The sequence below is a fragment of the Myotis brandtii genome, unplaced genomic scaffold (assembly GCF_000412655.1).
Source record: "Myotis brandtii unplaced genomic scaffold, ASM41265v1 scaffold204, whole genome shotgun sequence".
Taxonomy (NCBI): Eukaryota; Metazoa; Chordata; class Mammalia; order Chiroptera; family Vespertilionidae; genus Myotis; species Myotis brandtii.
In genome coordinates this window covers 201,026-218,902 of record NW_005357599.1, presented here as the reverse complement: position 1 = coordinate 218,902, position 17,877 = coordinate 201,026, and the positions used below count along the sequence as shown (strand labels likewise).

Genomic DNA, 17,877 nt, shown 5'->3' with positions numbered 1-17,877 from the left:
CAGTGGTTCTCAACTTTGGCTGCACATTAGAATCACCTGGGAATCTTTTTAAAATCCTGATTTCTGGGCCTCATCCTCCGGAAATTCTGTTTCTTTGTTATGGGGTGGGGCCACAACATTAATAACAAAGAAACAGAATTTCCGGAGGATGAGGCCCAGAAATCAGGATTTTAAAAAGATTCCCAGGTGATTCTAATGTGCAGCCAAAGTTGAGAACCACTGGCCTAGGCAATCAAAAGCTTAAGTCACTTGCATTATAATAAAAACAAAACCCAATTGCCAGACACTTATACTACAGCTGTCTGGCTTTTTCTTCTTTAATTAAAAAAATATATATCCTACTTGCCATCTTGGTTTACAAATAGGGATTAAGAAACAAAATGTAGTTAACAGTAAACTTGCTAAGTATAGATGAAAATGTTGAGACCACCAGAGTGGTTTTAATAAGTATGGCTTTTCTATAACACTAAGGCATTTTTGGACTCCCACATTGCCAATACCTGTTCTCTTACCTGGGGAAAAATGGCAGATTGTTTCTAAATTGTAAGTTTATAATGAAAAACATGGCTGTTGATAGTTTCTGCATCAATGCATTAATATTATATATGCATTCATAATATATCAATGCAGTTCCTCATGAAAATAAGTTAACTAATTTAAACTTCATAATAAGCTGTATAGCCAGAAAATAGATTCTACTATAATAGTGATCACTGGATCATTTTAAACTAAACTTTCAAATAAGCTATATTCACCAAGTATTAATTTTAATAAGTCAGCATATTAAACCACACTGATCTGCTCATATACAGAATGTCATAATACAGGATATTACAACTGTACTGTCTTTCAGAAGATCAACAATTAAAATGGCTTGTGCTATTCTAGCTAAAGTAAAAACACTGAGAATCATACTGTAAAACATTAAAAGTAATTACTGCAATCATCTAGTTTATAGTTTGAAGCTTCACTTTTTATTAATTTACCCACAATAGTCATTTTATGTTATGTTATATGAGCAGAAGTCTTCAGATAAGCATAGAAAAAAAAGTAGCCTGATTTAAACAAAAACTGCTTTCCCAAAATTAATTTTTTAAAAATTCTGTTGATATGATTCATTTATAACTTGATAGCAAACTTACTGTGACAAAAAGTCTTGCTTTTTTATAGTTAACTAGAGGTCCTGTGCCCTCTCGCAGTCTGGGACCCCTCGGGGGATGACCACCTGCTGGCTTAGGCCCACTCCCCAGGGGATTGGGCCTAAGCTGGCAGTCAGACATCCCTCTGGCAGCCCGGGAGCCCTCGGAGGATGTCCACTTGCCAGCGGAGAGAAGGCCTAAGCTTCAGTCAGACATCCTTAGCGCTGCTGAGGAGGCGGGAGAGGCTCCCACCACCAACGCTGTACTGGCAGCCATCAGCCTGGCTTGTGGCTGAGCAGAGCTCCCCCTGTGGGAGCGCACTGACCATCGGGGGCAGCTCCTACATTGAGCGTCTGCTCCCTGGTGGTCAGTGTGTGTCATAGTAACCAGTCATTCCCAGTCGTTCTGCTGTTAGGGTCAATTTGCATATTACCCTTTTATTATATAGGACTAGAGGCCCGGTGCACAATATTTTTGCACTGTGGGGGGGTTGTCCCTCAGCCCAGCCTGTGCCCTCTTGCAGTCTGGGACCCCTCGGGGGATGTCTGCCTGCTACTGCTGCTGTACTCTCCAGCTGTGAGCCCAACGTGGGAGCACACTGACCACCAGGGGGCAGCTCCTGTGTTGAGCATCTGCCCCCTTGTGGTCAGTGCACGTCATAGCAACCGATCGTTCCACCATTTGGTCAATTTGCATATTAGCCTTTTATTATATAGGATTCCTTTAAGGAAAATAAACAATGATGAGCTTAATAATAACTAAAAATATGAAATTTTTAACTGACTAATATGAAAATCATAGCCAAGGTGATACAGGTGGGACTGACTCCCAGCTGGAGACATGGTATTCAAATGACACAAACTGGTAGTTTCTCACTTTGGGCTCTTTTGTGCTATGTTTTGACTATTCCTACAGTATCACCTTCTCTTTCTTTTAAAATCACAAGGTAAGTCACATAATGAAATGAAAATAAAAATACTGAAAATATGGCTAATATCATTAGGACTGAATAGGGATGACAAAAAAACAAACAAACACAGCGAGTCAGTCCAAACTTCCTTTTTTATTTTTGGATAATATAAAATGCTCACATTTTCTTCAGACCTACATTTCAAAAGAACGTCTACTTTTAAATTTTTGTATGTTCTGGTTGAATTAAATCTTTAAAATATCATGGTCTACTTTATTTGTGGCATTCTCGAATAGCTCATTCTTCCCAGCAGGTTCATCTCCTCAGAAGAGAGAGCACAAAATGCCCACTATCATAGAGCTGCCAAGCCAAGTAGAAAAGACTGCTGTCCACTGCCTAACTCAATGTCTGAAGTAATGATACAGAGAACATTCAACACGACGTCAGAGGATCTTTTAATCCTTTCTATTTATTATCTTTGGTATCCACGATTGAGGGGCGCAGTGAAAATAATGGCATTGTAATAAAACATATGAGTGAGCGTAAGTGGAAGGGGAGGGTAAAAGGAAAATATGATGTTTAGCAGTAGAAAAATATATGTATTTAAAATACTTAATCTGGAATTTCTTTTAAGAAACATCACAAACTACCATATAACTTCAGAAGAATTAAACTTGGAAAAAAACTTGGTGAGATCATAATCTACTTAACCTCCGAAACATTTAGCTCATTTTCCAGTGCTATATCACAAAGAACATTATTCCTCTGATATTAGTCTGTGATCATTTAAAGCGTAAACATAATCATTGATAACGTTTATAATTCTCACTAGAGGCAGATTAACTGCAAGTGACATTCTGATTCAGATATAGTATCTAATTTCCTGTTGAATCTTGCTAAGTTATTTGCCTTCATAAAATACTATGGCAGGGTTTTGAGGGTTAATTATGAGTTGCAGAAAAAGCACTTCCCTCAACTCGTTTTAATTTATATTGTTTCACTAAGCCTTGCTCGGGAACTTGGCTCAATAAAGTCACAAGGAAGAGTTACTTTCACTTGCCTCCCCTCCCACTCTACTTTCATCTGATATATATATACACAGTCAACAACAACTAATTTCACAGCTCAGTTATTAATCCTCAAAAAAAAGACATTTCCTCAAAATCAGATGATAAAAATGATCTGGGGAAACTGTGCTAAAAATGCATAGCTTTAAAAATGACATTTATGTAAACTGTATTTATGAATTCCATCAATTTAGTGAGACATATACTAATAAATTTTCTCTATACTCTGCAAAAGGGATAACTTATAGATTTGTATTGCTAATAATATAATGCCAACATATTATTTCAATTATGCACTTGAAGCCTAGAAATGGAAGACTATGATATATAGGATAATAGATGATCATCAAGTGACTGTAATATCATAATTCAGAAGATGGCCACAGGACTTGAGTAGTTTATGACCTGCAGCAGGGATCCCAAGTGCATTCATCCTCTCAATGGGCCACCATTATTGTTATGGAAATAAAGACATTTATTTAAATCTTAAGAAATTTCAATACCATACCTGAAACCTCATTACTACATATTTTAGCACCTGTCTCATGAGAGAAAGTATTTTCTATTCACATAATAATGCAGTGCAGGGTCTTTAAAGCTACATTTAAATGGTGTGATTGTGCCCTGGCTGGGTGGCTCGGTTGGTTGGAGCATCATCCCGTACACCAAAGGTTGAGGGTTCAATTCCTGATCAGATCACATACCTAGGTTGCAGGTTCGATCCCCTATTGATGTTTCTCTCTCACATCGATATTTCTCTCTCTCTCTCTCATTCTTGCTGGCTCTACCTTCCTCTCTCCAAAATAAAATAAATAAATAATGTGATTGATATCAATGTTTATCAAAATTTATCCAGAGTGATGATTGAGGCTGGAGGTGGGGAAATGACAAGGAGGAGGGATGACTTTAAGTATTTCATTTAAGTGGTGCTAAATGTTGGGTAATCCTACATTTGCTTATATTTATAAAAATACAAAAAGACAAATAGTTTATATTTTTTCTGTTATGTGATGGTATAAAAATGATGTGCTTCAGAAGACCATATGTATTTTAATAGTACTTAGTCATGAAGACATGTGGAATCTCTCTCTCTCTCTCTCTTGTATTTCATTATGATTTTTTATGAACCAGTTCTCTGTGAACCTATTCAATTTGGGGGAACTACATTTTCAGCTTATGCCGCCTAGTATGTGAAATATCATTACCACAAATTTGTTTTTTAAATTTACATGTCATGTTTATAAACTGGGCAAGTATATTTCTATGACAAGTCATATTAATGAAATCTCTCATTTAGTGAGTGTTCATCATTGCCACACATTTTATACACATTGTTTTATACTTTAACATCATCTCTGTCAAATAATATACAAACTACAGTTGACAAAGTTGAGCGTAAGGGAGGTGAAGCAATTTGTGCATGACAACAAAGGGAAGAGAAAACCCAAAGCTGTCTAGTTGTAAAGAATATGCTCTGAATCACTCTACTTTTCACTCCACTTTGGGAATCTGGGGAACCCTGGGATCATATAGATTGATTTCAAGAAAACACAACAAAAGAAAAGAAAGAAAGATGTAGCAGAAAAGATTGTGTCAGCATTGCCTTGGAACATACATAACAATTGCTGGAGCTGCCTGCCTCACGTGTCCACTCCCACCTACTGAGCAGTCTATTTGCTATCATTGTGAAAAAGAGATAAATCTGGGGTAGAATTGTCAGATTAAATACAAACAATTTTATTAAGTTTGAATTATTAAGTTTGAATTCCAGACATGTCACATTTTTTAGTGTGTCCTAGATATTACATAGACATACTAAAATGTATTAGTTTTTATTTATTTATCTGACATTCTAATGTAATGTGAATCCTGTATTTTAATTGGCTAAAAATAAAGGATAATTTCTTCCTTTTTGGGCTGCTCAGCTGAGAGCTGGCTCAGCAGGTCTGAGTTCACGCAGTGAAAGACTAGGCTGTGACCTCTGGTGCTCTCCCTTTTAAAAAGGCCACTGCCCAGCCCAGGTGGATGCTCCTGTTTGCTGTGCCTATAAAAGCATAGATAGTTATGGGCCATAGCCCCCTCTACTGGGGCTGCAGCATGGTGCGTGCAGCCTGTCTGCCCTGCCTAGGCCATACAGAAAACTTGGGGAATTCATAGGGTGTGCGATGCTACTTCTCTGCTAGAAAGTTATTTCCCAATAAACCAGATTTTACACCTACAATCCATGGTACTAAACACATGTCTGTAAGCATTTACACAACAACATTTTGCAAAAATTTGACCCCTTTTATCCATTTCAATGGTCATTTTAATTTGTGTTCATTGATACATAACTGGAAAAAGCCACAGGGATCACTCATAATGGGTTTTAGTGAAGAAGCTTCTCTTGTTGTCCTATTTATGGAGAGGGTATTCATAAATGCTCTCACTTACTTTTTTATTTCCAGACTAAAATGTTCTAATCCAGTGGTTCTCAACCTTCTGGCCCTTTAAATACAGTTCCTCATGTTGTGACCCAACCATAAAATTATTTTCATTGCTACTTTATAACTGTAATGTTGCTACTGTTATGAATCATAATGTAAATAACTGATATGCAGGATGGTATTAGGTGACCCTTGTGAAAGGGTCGTTCGACCACCAGAGGGGTCGCGACACACAAGTTGAGAACCGCTGTATCTGTTTAGTTTCTCCTGCTATGATACACTACCATCACCTAAAATATGCAATTTTTGCTTCTCTAAATCTTCTCCAATTTCATAAAATTTTTCCTGAAATATAAATCTCAGACTCACAATTCTCCTTAAATTTATGGTTAATAATTTTGTTCCAAAGACAATTAATATTTCCCCTATCATTTACAATACTCTTTCCAAAGGGACCAGTACTTCTTTGACATTCACTTAATATAAACATGGGGACACCTGGGTTCTAAGTTTTCTAGAATTATTTTATAGTTTAGAATTTATAATATTTTATCTATAAAATTCATATTTTGCATTTTTGCTATATGTAAATGTCTACAGCCTCATAAAATCATATCTTCTCTCACTTTTGCCTCCAAAATAACATTTTACTTTGAATAAGTTTATTGTAAACCTTTTTTTAAAATTTACAAACTGTTATGTTCTTTGTAAAAAAAAAACAAACCCAAACCCACAGGCCCTAGCCAGTTTGGCTCAGTGGATAGAGTGTCGGTCTGCAGACTGAAGGGTCCCAAGTTCGATTCCAATCAAGGGCATATGCCCAGGTTGCAGGCTCGATCCCCAGTAGGGCATGTGCAGAGGCAGCCGATCAATGATTCTCTCTCATCATTGATGTTTCTATCTCTCTCTCCCTCTCCCTTCCTCTCTGAAATCAATAAACAAACAAACAAAAAAACACAACACACACACACACACAACCAACCAAACAAAAATAGTCCCAATATATTGCTTTTGGCATTTCTCTAGCCCTCATACTCTAATTCCATACTATCCTATATTCCCTTTCTAAATAACCTATATTTTTTACTATTCTGCCATTCTCATCAAGCTATTCTTTTTTGCTTCCTTGTCAAAAGAAAGAAATCTACCCATTCTCCAAGGAACCTTGACAATGCCTTTGCTGTATGAAAACTTGCCAGATCTTTTCACTGAAATTCATAACTTTGCTTTGTATGAATTATACTTATGCTCTTATGTTTTGAAGTATAATTACTGATATATCCTTATCCAAACATAAAGTAGAATTTCACTGAGGATGGGGACAGTGCCATGCACATTTTTTTTATCACCCAAAAGACAAGAAAGAGTTCTCTTCACATATCAATATTCAACATATATTTGTGGGTTCACTGTTAGAATAAAATGCAAAATTTGGAACTATAATTTATATATATTTTTTAAAAACCCAATCTTACTATTTTTCTTCATGATGTATTCAAACTTTCTCTAAGGCTGTTTTTGTTTTTGTTTTTTCTCTCCTTCATACTTGTTTGAAATCCAGGGTAAATGCTCTGGTCTATTTAAACCCTAAGACAACCTAACTTTGGTAATTAAAACATCTATCTAGCAATGTGGCGGTGTATCTGCTCCCTCCTTCAGTGGGGACTGCTTTACTGGTGCCTGCTGTGGGATGGAGAGGAGTGGGTGGTCTCCTGTCTCTCCCCTCCCTGGCCTCCCTCCAGTGCTTCCCCAGTTGAAGAGGTACAAAGAGCAGGTAAGTCTTACTTGCCATGTACTATTGTGTTGTTTTAACTCTGTGACTCTTGACTTGGCAGGGGTTGGAAGCGGATTTGTTTTTCTTGTAGGGAATCACTGTTTCTTTCTCCAGCTTTTTACCTGCTAACAATTACTTGCACCAAGTGAACTGCTCACGGTAGGAGCTGACACACTCCACGCAGAAAGCCTCAGGCATTACTGCTCTCACTCTAACCTGTATGTGTAGGTGAGTGCCAATGTTGCAAGCATCTTTTTGCTGATCTTTAAACCAGCTAACTGGCCGTGTTCTCTTTCTCTTGAGATTTCTCAACTGTGAGTCCAACCCAAACCCGCTGAGTTCCTCAAAATCCAGAGACTATGTATCAGGGGAAGCAGAGGTTTCATGTTCTCAAAGCTGCATGCTATGGTCTGAATGTTTGTGACAACCCCAAACTCATTTGTTGAAACTGTTGTAAAGTACCCCGCAAATCACACCAGGACACCTCAAGAAGTCGAATTAAGGAGTCACATTTATTTCGAAGCCGTGACTACGAGGGGGCAATGCTCTCCAAATCTCATAGTAGTTACATAGCCCCAACACCAGATTTATATAGGCAAAAATCACAAAGGTATTGATTACATCTCGGGGTTTGGAATGAGGAACCTGGTTTGCAAAAAAGCAGTTACAGAAGCGGAATTGAGCAAGTTAGTTAAATTATCGTTTTGGGTCTCTGGATCACTGAATCAAGGGAAACACATTGCCTGGAGACACTGAGGCAACTTAGAATAATTGTGCTGTCCTGGTCTTGGGACCACTGAGTCAATCTGACTGCATTATCTGTAGCCACTGAGGCAATTTAGGGTATGTCCTTCCCAGGTAAAGGAAAATGTGCTTTGTAAGACCAGTATGACCACAACAAATGGGATTTTACATTACAATCAATAGGGTATTTAATCAAATGGGATGATTTATATAGTTCCGAAAATCAAAGTAAATTTTCTATTGTTAAACAAAGCAAATAAGTACAGAAGCCAAACAGCAGGGTTAAAGTTAAACTACAGTTTCTACCTGAGATGATTGCTACCATACTTCAAAACCTCATCCCCAAAATGATGGTATTAGAAGATGGGGCCTTTAGGAGGCAATTAGGTCATGAGGGCAGGTAAATGAGATAATGAGAGCCCTCAGGAATGGAATTGGTGCCCCTAGGAAAGAGACCCCAGGGCTCCTTTGCCCCTTCCACCATGTGAGGACACAGTGCAACCTGGGCGTCTACAATCCGGAAGAGGGCTTTGATGAGAACCTGACCATGCTGGCACCCTGAGCTTGGAATTCAAGTCTCAAGAATAAATTTCTGTTGTTTATGGTCCACTCAGTCTTTGGTACTTTCTCATAGGAGCCCAAACAGACTAAAACACTGCACCAGAAACAGGAGTTAGCTATTGTTTTATCTGAAGCAGAATCCACCCTGTCCCTACAGAGAGACCTAGAATCGTAAAGTGTTAGAACCAGAAGATTGAAATCATCTTGTCCAGAATAACCAAATTATGGATGAAGAAACTGAGATCTAAACTTTAGGTTATCTAACCAATGTTTGATTAACTTTAGCTCAACACTACTAAATGCTCTTTTGAAAGCAAAAAAAAAAAAAAAAAAAAAAAAAGGAATACGAAGACACAGAAATGACTTTGTAGGAGATTTAGTTAATAAACTGATATTACAATCCAGATCTCCTAGTTGCTGTTCTGAAACCTTACCAGCCACTACACACTAGGGCAATTGTTTAATACAGAGAAGAATCTCCCTGGGAGCTGTTAAAATGCAGATTCCAGAGCTTTGCTGCTAAAGATTTTAATCCAGGGTGGAGGGTCCAGGAATCTTCATATTAACAAGCACCTCGGTGACTCAAAGGCAGGTTGCTCTGTCCCAGAAATGTAAAGCACAGCCCTTTTTGTGTTGGAGAGGCTCCTGCCCACTGATACCAATGTCAGAGAGGAGTGGGACATCTCTTTGATTTAGTGTCTCTCTATCATCCCACAATTTGTAGAGCTCAAAAAATATGTGTAGTTGTACTGAAGATGCTTGTGTTTTCCAGGGTTATTTTGGAGTTTCCTTGAAAATCCTGCAGATCTGCCCCCTTGTTCTAGAGATTCCCTGAATGATATTATTACCTGAGGACTGAGTTTTATTTTATTTTTTACCTCTCAGTACATAGAACTTGGCACACACTGGACCTATATGGAAGTTGTAGTATATTGACTACATGGTCTTTCTTCCATTTTCACAACCTCTCTTCATACAATATGAAATTATAAAAAAAATCTTTACTGCAATATTGATTTCCTGTGATGATCTTTTTATATCTCAAAGCATGCTGGGACACAGGAAGGCCTAATGTCCTGAAACTTGAGCAGGTCTTACCGATCAGTAAGAAATAGACCAAAGCAGGTACCTGAGACATGGCAAGAATTTCTCAAGTGATAAAATAATGGAGTTTGAGTTCTGATGTCACATCTCCAGTCACCCATGGGAGAGCTCTGACTCCCATCTCTAGTCTTCTTCCACAGGGACTGAGGCCACCCAGCTTCAGTCACGCTTCAGAGAGGCTCTGAGAAGCTGTCTACTCATGTAGGATGATGTGTACATGTATTTTCTGAACTATCTAAAATGTGCACACACTACTTCTGTATTTGTTTCAAAATGCGATTGAGCTGCAGTTAGATTGCATTTATCCTTAGCATACATAAACATTTAAAGCCTACCAACTAATACTTCAATGAGACTAACGTTCCAGTAACAGCAATTAACTGAGAAGGAAAAGCTAACCAGGCGTCTGAATGCATGCTAGTTCTTCCTTAAATAAGGAGAATATTTAATTTAGTGATATAATCTCTGTTTTACTTTTAATTAAAAAATAAACTGTAAGGCTGATATCCTTATACCTGTATGGCAAATTGGAATAAGTTATAAAGCAAAAGCCTCAAAGGGGTTATAATCAAGTACTTTTCTTCCTACAATTGTCTTCTCCCAGAGCCATTGTCTATATTATTCCCTTCACAATTGCACCAGTGTTATAGATTGCCTCACACGGGAATCCACCCATCACCTTTGGTCCTTATTCATTGATGAGTGTGATGAGAAAACTGCTATGTTGAGTGTCGGCCCAGGCTTTTGCAGTGTGACAATCCTGCTCACACCCGGAGTCTGGACACTTAGGGAAGGGCTCAAGCTTAGTATTCCTGCCACGGGGTCTTCCCCTGGGTACCTTTTAAAATAATCATTTAGAGTAGAGCCTGCGAAAAGTTAGCGACTCTGTCCCAACCACCTTATAATTAATGAGCGCTTACTACCCTGCTCTCCATCTTCTGCTGGCTGGTGACCTGGGACTGGGACAGAGGACTACCCTTCCCCTGGCTCTGTCTAGATCTCTTCTCCTCCAAAATCAGAGCCCCCATTCCTGAGGTCTGTAATTAATAAGTCTTATGACTTTATTTCCTTTGTGTAAAGTGTATTAAAATTATGCTTTCCATCACAACAAACACAGGGTTTTCATTTCCCAAATGTGGGACCTTGGATGCTGGGGGAGCGACCTGCCAACCCAGTGTGAGTGGTTTGTGACCCTCAGCAGGTCATAATCTCATACTCCCAACTTCATACACCAGCTACACCCCTAGCGCCCCAATGCAATGAGGGCCCACAATAGTCCAGACACCCTGGTAGATGCCAGATACCCAGTAAGGCATTTCTACTTTTGTGACATTTCCAGATGCAGATCCAGGAGACTGATGCATAAATAGATGTAATACAACACTGCATGGCTGATGCTATCAGAATTATGAGTAAATCTATGAGACCCCAAAGAAAGAACCACTCACCGTTGCTGAAAAGCTGACGGACGCTTTAGAAATGGGTTTGAAGCCTAACTCCACATTTGTATCACCTGGGAAACTCTCCAAATAAATGATGCTCCAGCCCAGGCCAGTTAAAGCAGAGTCTCTGCAGGTGCATCTTCAGCACAGAAACATTTTAAAATACGTCCAGGTTGCTATAATATGCATCTAGTGTTACTACTTCTTTAAAGAAAATGGCAAACGAACTCTTAGATATGAAGCTTGTGTAGCAAATCTACGTATTTAAACAAAGCCCAAATTGAGTTACTTATTGGTAAATGAGAATGTTTTGTCAGTTTAACCCTTCCAGATTCTTTCCATTATTTTAATTACATCTGATTAGTTAATTTTGAAAAGGGCACAATTTTAACACTTTTTGAATTGAATGATTACTTATGGAATAGGTGATCAAGCTTAGCTAGAAGTAGTTTTATTTTCCCTACCAAAATAAAACTGTCCTCCGCATCATTTTTATTATTACAATATAATAAACTATAGCAACTTTACTCATCATTTTGAGTGTAATGAAATAGAACAAAAACTAAGGTGACTGGTTTAATGAAATAGAATAAATAATTTAGAAAACAGAGATTTTTCAAATGTCACAGCAACTGAGTGCTATTGTTATATTTATTCAGGGGAATATGTTGTTAGGCTAAAGCTTCTGGAACAAACTATTAACATTCCTAAAGTTCAGCAGATACAATTAACTTGTTGTTATTTCTTATTATAACTGAAGTGTGAGGCTAATGATTAGCAGTCATTAATATTCCTGTATTGAAACAAATTTGCAGTAACATTCCACTCTAGGAAGAGTTCTGTGAGGCCCCACCCATCTCCCATCTGACCTATTTCTCCTCCACTGCTAGCCACATGAGCAATTTTCTCAAATTAAAGTTGGTCTCTCAAATCATACCTCTGTCTATATCTCTTCTCCTCCAAAATCTGAGTCTATAAAAATGTGATCTGTTCTACAAATCCCAGATGAATTCCCGAATTCCTCATTAGAAGTCGTACACTAGATTTTGAATTATTCTACTAATCATTTTTGGAGTCAAATGCTATTGTCATATTATTTCCTGTCTTGTAGTGCATACACAATTTCTTACATCAGAGGTCAATTTTCGAAGAAATGAGTCTAAAGAGTAAAGAAAAAAGCTAAAAAGTTTTGAGAGTCTGCTACTTGGCTGGATCTGAACAGTCCTGCTATTTCATTTCATCTTAATCTGATGTAAGTTTAGCTATCATGTTATGAATAAAAACAACTGAATTAATGAATGGCTTGCCAAGGTCACACAACTAGTGACACGAAGAGTCATGATTCAAATTTCTCCCTGATTATGAAGTTCGTGAACTTTGTACCACTTCCTGTTGAAGGGGATATACTTTTATATTGAATTTTATCTTTCACATTTCTTTATTTATTCACATGAACTGATTTATTAAGCATTTCAACTCTGTAATATGTAAAAAATAAACATTTAAAATTTTTTCTTCCAACCATTGTCTTCAACTATGTTGTGTCTAATCGTTTTGTTTGTTTTTCCCCTCTGTAATACCATCATGAGAAATTCTCATTGGTTTCAGGTCACTTTCAGGTACTAAATTTAACCAAGCCAATCTAGTTCCACTAAAAACTTCAGTTAGATGTAGATTCTGACTCTTTCCCTTTGCTTTTCCACTTACTCAAGGAGACAACCAATCAACAACAGCCAACCTACTACATAAGAGAACAGAGGGCATTTAAATGAGGAATGACATGGCAGTCTCTCCTTCCTGTCTATACCCAGGCAATATGTCTGCTGGTTGCCAAAAAATGTGGTGTGAGGGATTAACCCATTACCATAAACTTTGTACTTTCTACTACTCCTGCCTTGAGAAATTCCTTTGGTTTTACAGAGCAATGTTTATATGGACTTGAGGAGAGGAAGACCTAGGGCCAGGTTAGGAGGTAGCAAGTTTGGCCACTTTATTTAGAGACTTGGAGAAGGTGCCTCTCAATACCAGAAGGATTTTCAGTTATCAGCCCCTTTCATTTTAGTAGTCAGTTCTGAGGCCTCTAATATCTGTCTGTAGTGATGTTTATAGAGCGATTACTCTTCAAGATCATATAATCCCCATTACCCAAAAACGGAGGGCACAGCAGTAAATGAGACACTGAGTATGGAATTTTACACATAGTGAATAATTAATAAATACTGAAGAATGAGAGTAGCAGGGTAAGAGACATAAATATAATAATTATGAATAATGTTGAACTGTTCATTGTTTCATCATACACACAGGAAAGCAGCCAAAAGGTGGAGACAAAGAAACATGTCACAGATGAAAGAAATGGAAGTAAGCAAACTACTGGATACAGAGTTCAAAACCACGGTTATAAGGTTACTTAAGGATCTTAAGGAGAGCTTCAAGGGACTTAGTGAGACTTTCAAGGATCTTCGTGAGAACGTCAAAGACATGAAAAAGGAGCAGTCAGAAATTAAGCACACACTAACTGAAATAAAGAATAATGTCCAGATATTCAACAGTAGACTTAGAGAATTCCAAGAATCAAATCAACAATTCAGAATATGAGGGAGCAAAAAACACCCAATCAGAAGAGCAAAAAGAGTCCAAAAATATGAGGCTAATGTAAGGAGCCTCTGGGACAACTTCAAGCTTACCAACATTCACATTATGGGCATGCCAGAAGGAGAAGAGAGAGCAAGATATTGAAAACTTGTTTGAAGAAATAATGACAGAAAACTTCTCCTACCTGAAAGAAATAGACTTACAAGTTCAGGAAGTGCAGAGAGTCCCAAACAAGAGGTACTCAAAGAGGCCCACACCAAGACACATCATACCTAAAATGCCAAGGGTTAAAGACAAAGAGAGACTCTTAAAAGCATCAAGAGAAAGGCAGTTAGTTACCTACAAGGGAGCACCCATATGACTGAGTGCTATGAGAACCTTCAGTGTCATAAAAGACAAAATGTGATTAATATTTCTAACCCCCAGACCCCTCAGATGATCCAGGGAACCCTGTGGACTCCAAGAAGGGGCCTGGGGGCCCACATCTCAGGGGTCCCATTTTTCCTGGGGTTTACTAGTATGCCTCCCCCACACCATTTCTCAGACATACAAACTTCTATGAGCACACAGGCAACATAAGTCCTGGCTCCTTTTCTGAGGTAAAGCCTGGTGCTCCATGCAAAAAATACTAGTAGCTACAAATAGTATGGACTGTGCTTTCACAACATGGTTCTCTTTATGTGCTCCAAACTCTCAAACCATGCTATCAAAACATAATAAACATGTGAAAAAGTATTCTCCCTGTTATTCTAGTGAACTATTTTATACAAAAAACTATAGGCCCGGTGCATGAAATTCGTGCACAAGTGAGGGGTGTCCCTGAACCCGTCCTGCACCCTCTCCAATCTGGGACCCCTTGGGGAATGTACAATCTGGGACCCCTTGGGGGATGTCTGACTGCCCGATCCTGCAGGAATCGGTCCTAAACCGGCAGTCAGACATCCCTCTCACAATCTGGGACTGCTGGCTCCTAACCACTCGCCTGCCTGCCTGCCTGCCTGCCTGATTGTCCCTAACCGCTTCTCCCTGCCAGCCTGATTGCCCCCAATTGCCCTCCCCTGCTGGCCTGATCGCCCACAACTGCCCTCCCCTGCTGGCCTGATCACCTACAACTGCCCATCCCTGCTGCGACCCGCCTCCTCTGGGCGAGGCAGTGGAGACGCCGGGACCGGCCTCCTCTGTGCCGTGCAGAGCCGCGGGACCCTCAGGCCTTACTGCATGGAGAGGCTGCTGGGTCCCGCCTCTGCTGTGCACACAGCCATCTTGTGGTGGCCATCTTGTGACAGCATCACGTGAGGGTGTTGCACAAGGGCGTGATGCCACCTAGGCTTTTATTATATAGGATAGATAAAAGATATCTATAAGCATCAGTTCTAATCCAAGTTCTCACCTAGAGGCTTTTCTCTCCAATTTTACACATTACGTATCACTTAATGCATAGCAAACGCTATACTCACTCAGCAAGACTGAAATGTCCATTTATTTTAAAGTTGTGGAGACTTTAAAATATGTTAATAAACTTTTTTATTTTAAAAAATAACTAAAACAAGAAAAGATTTCTCCTCTAATGCATTTTTCAGAATTTTCTTTCTTTTGTGTGAAAACACTCTTTCAGAATGATTCAGTAAGGCTGTCACTGCTGAATTTATGATACTGTAATTATTTGTCATTTATTATTTACAGACTGCATTCATTGTACAAAGCCCACAAAACAGGAAATGAATAGGGCCAGGATTTTTTAAATAGCTCCTAGGAAATGAGTGGCACTAGAAAAATACTTGACTACTTAATTATATTAACAATCTGAAGCTATAGGAATATGAAATTCAGCAAAAATTATCTACTTTCATGTTGTTGTTTTCTTACATTTTGAGTAGAGGAGAAGTAGTAATTCTACATAAAATACTGTATTTACTTAATTCTATGATACATTGAAGACATGGAAAGTCTTGACAAATAACAGCTTCCAAAACTCTATGCTGTCTATGTATACACACAAAAAGCATTTTTTACCATTTCAATAGCACATCTTTATGCACAAAATTATATATCACTTTTCTTTTTACACTCTGTATTCAAGTCTGAGTCGAAGCTTCCTCACACCCAGAATCCACTGTCCAAACAATGTAGCCATTAGCAATAATGCTTATGATCCCAGGGATGCACAGCTATTCATGAAGCTTATTAGTCATTTCGACCTCTTTACCAATGTTAGAACTGGTAATATAGTACTGTAATGTTGAGGCACTTTGAAGAGTACTGCATTTTCATAATAATATTCTCTTTGTTTAAGCTCATAGCTTCTATTTTTTTCATGCCTTTTTAGATGAAGTATTGCTGGAATTTAAACAGCTTTTGAGAAATTTTCATTAATTGCATTAAGGCCTTATTAGCACTCTTTCATTATATATGAATCAATCACACCACATCCTTTTATGCTTTGTAATGTCTTAGTCCATTCTGACATGTTTTGAGAAATCATTTTAGTAATGATATGGAAATGTGTGTAACTTAGCATTAAGAAAAATCATTAAGAGGACCTCTTACCCTTTGCAACAGTATGGATGAATCTGGAGAGTATTATGCTAAAAGCAAATAAGTCAGTCAGAGAAAGATAGATGCCATATTATCTCACTAATATGTGGAATCTAATGGGCAAAACAAACTGACAAACAAAATGGAACCAGAAGTATGGGTACATGGAACAGACTGGCTGGAGCCCCAAGGTAGGGGCATTAGGTAAAGAGGCTAAGAACCTATATGCAGCCTGGCTGGTGTGGCTAAGAGGTTGAGAATCAACCCATGAACTAAGAAGTCACTGGTTCAATTCCTGGTCAAAGCACATGCCCAGGTTGTGGGCTGGATCCCTAGTGGGGGGCATGCAGGAGGCAGCCAATCGATGATGTTTCTCTCTCTGCCCTTCACCCTTCCTTTTCTCTAAAATCAATAAAAAATATATTTTTAAAAAGAACATATATGCATAACCCATGAACAAAAAAATAATGTGGTGAAGGCCAAGAGAAGGGGAGTCAAGAGTGGGTGGAGGTGGGTAAGGGGGGTAAAATGTTTAATAACAAAAATGAAACTAAAAAAAGATGTCAATATCAATTGAAAATTTAGGGAAAGTATGCATGTTATAAAGCATATTTAATTTGCTTGCCATGATCTTGTTAACTACCTTAGTCGTAACTCAGTTTCCTTGTGCAAGTATTCATCCTTCTTTTGGTGTATCAGCCACTTAATTTATTTCTTTCTTTTATTTCCAGTACAATCAATAAGAGAAATACAGTTATCTTTGGTCGTATAATAGCCAATATGAAAATCCAACTTACTCTATTGATTTCTTACTCTGTCACTTAAGCTATGTTTATGTCATACATATTTTACTTCTCAACTAAAATATGAGGTTCTGAGGACCTCCACTATTTATTTGTTTTATCCCTAGAAAAGAGCAGTGTCTGGAAGATGGAAAATAGTCAGTAGATGACGAATGTAAACTCCACAAGATAAAGGTTTTTTATTAAATTGCTTGATGTTGTATGCATTTTGAGGGCATAGCAGGAAAGAATACCTGCCACATACACTGTGCTTAATAAATATTTGTTGTAAGGATGAATAAATAAATGCTTCTATTAAATAAAGGAGAAGTGACCTAGTAGTTAAAAACTAAAGAAATGAGGTAAATTAAACTTAAAACGACAAAACTATGGGTCATAGACATCTGGCATTTTGTGAATGAGTTATAAAATTGAACTAAGAACATTGTTTTTAGGGATCCACATTGATCATGGAACCTGTCATGATCTCCATGTACTCATCATATCTCATTGGGACTCTCATTCTAATTTCCCTACACTCATAATCTCTTTCAACTTCAATTCACAGTTCTCATTAAGCAAATCCGATACTTTAAAAATGGACTATAACATCCAAGAGACAAAAAAAAAATCATTGTAAAAAAAGGAGAGTATGTTAAATTAACACTTCGATTTTTGTTTTCTTTTATCCTATCTAATAATAGAGAAACATGGTAATTAGCCATACCACCACTACCCTTCCCATTGGCTAATCAGGGCGATATGCAAATTAACTGCCAACCAAGATGGCAGCCAGCA

The 17,877-nt window shown here is 38.1% G+C and overlaps 1 protein-coding gene across 1 annotated transcript in view; it reads left to right on the top strand.

Moving 5' to 3' along the window:
* The window catches only part of LOC102244917 (protein SSX1-like), a 50,279-nt gene that overhangs the window by 14,007 nt on the left and 18,395 nt on the right, over positions 1–17,877 (top strand).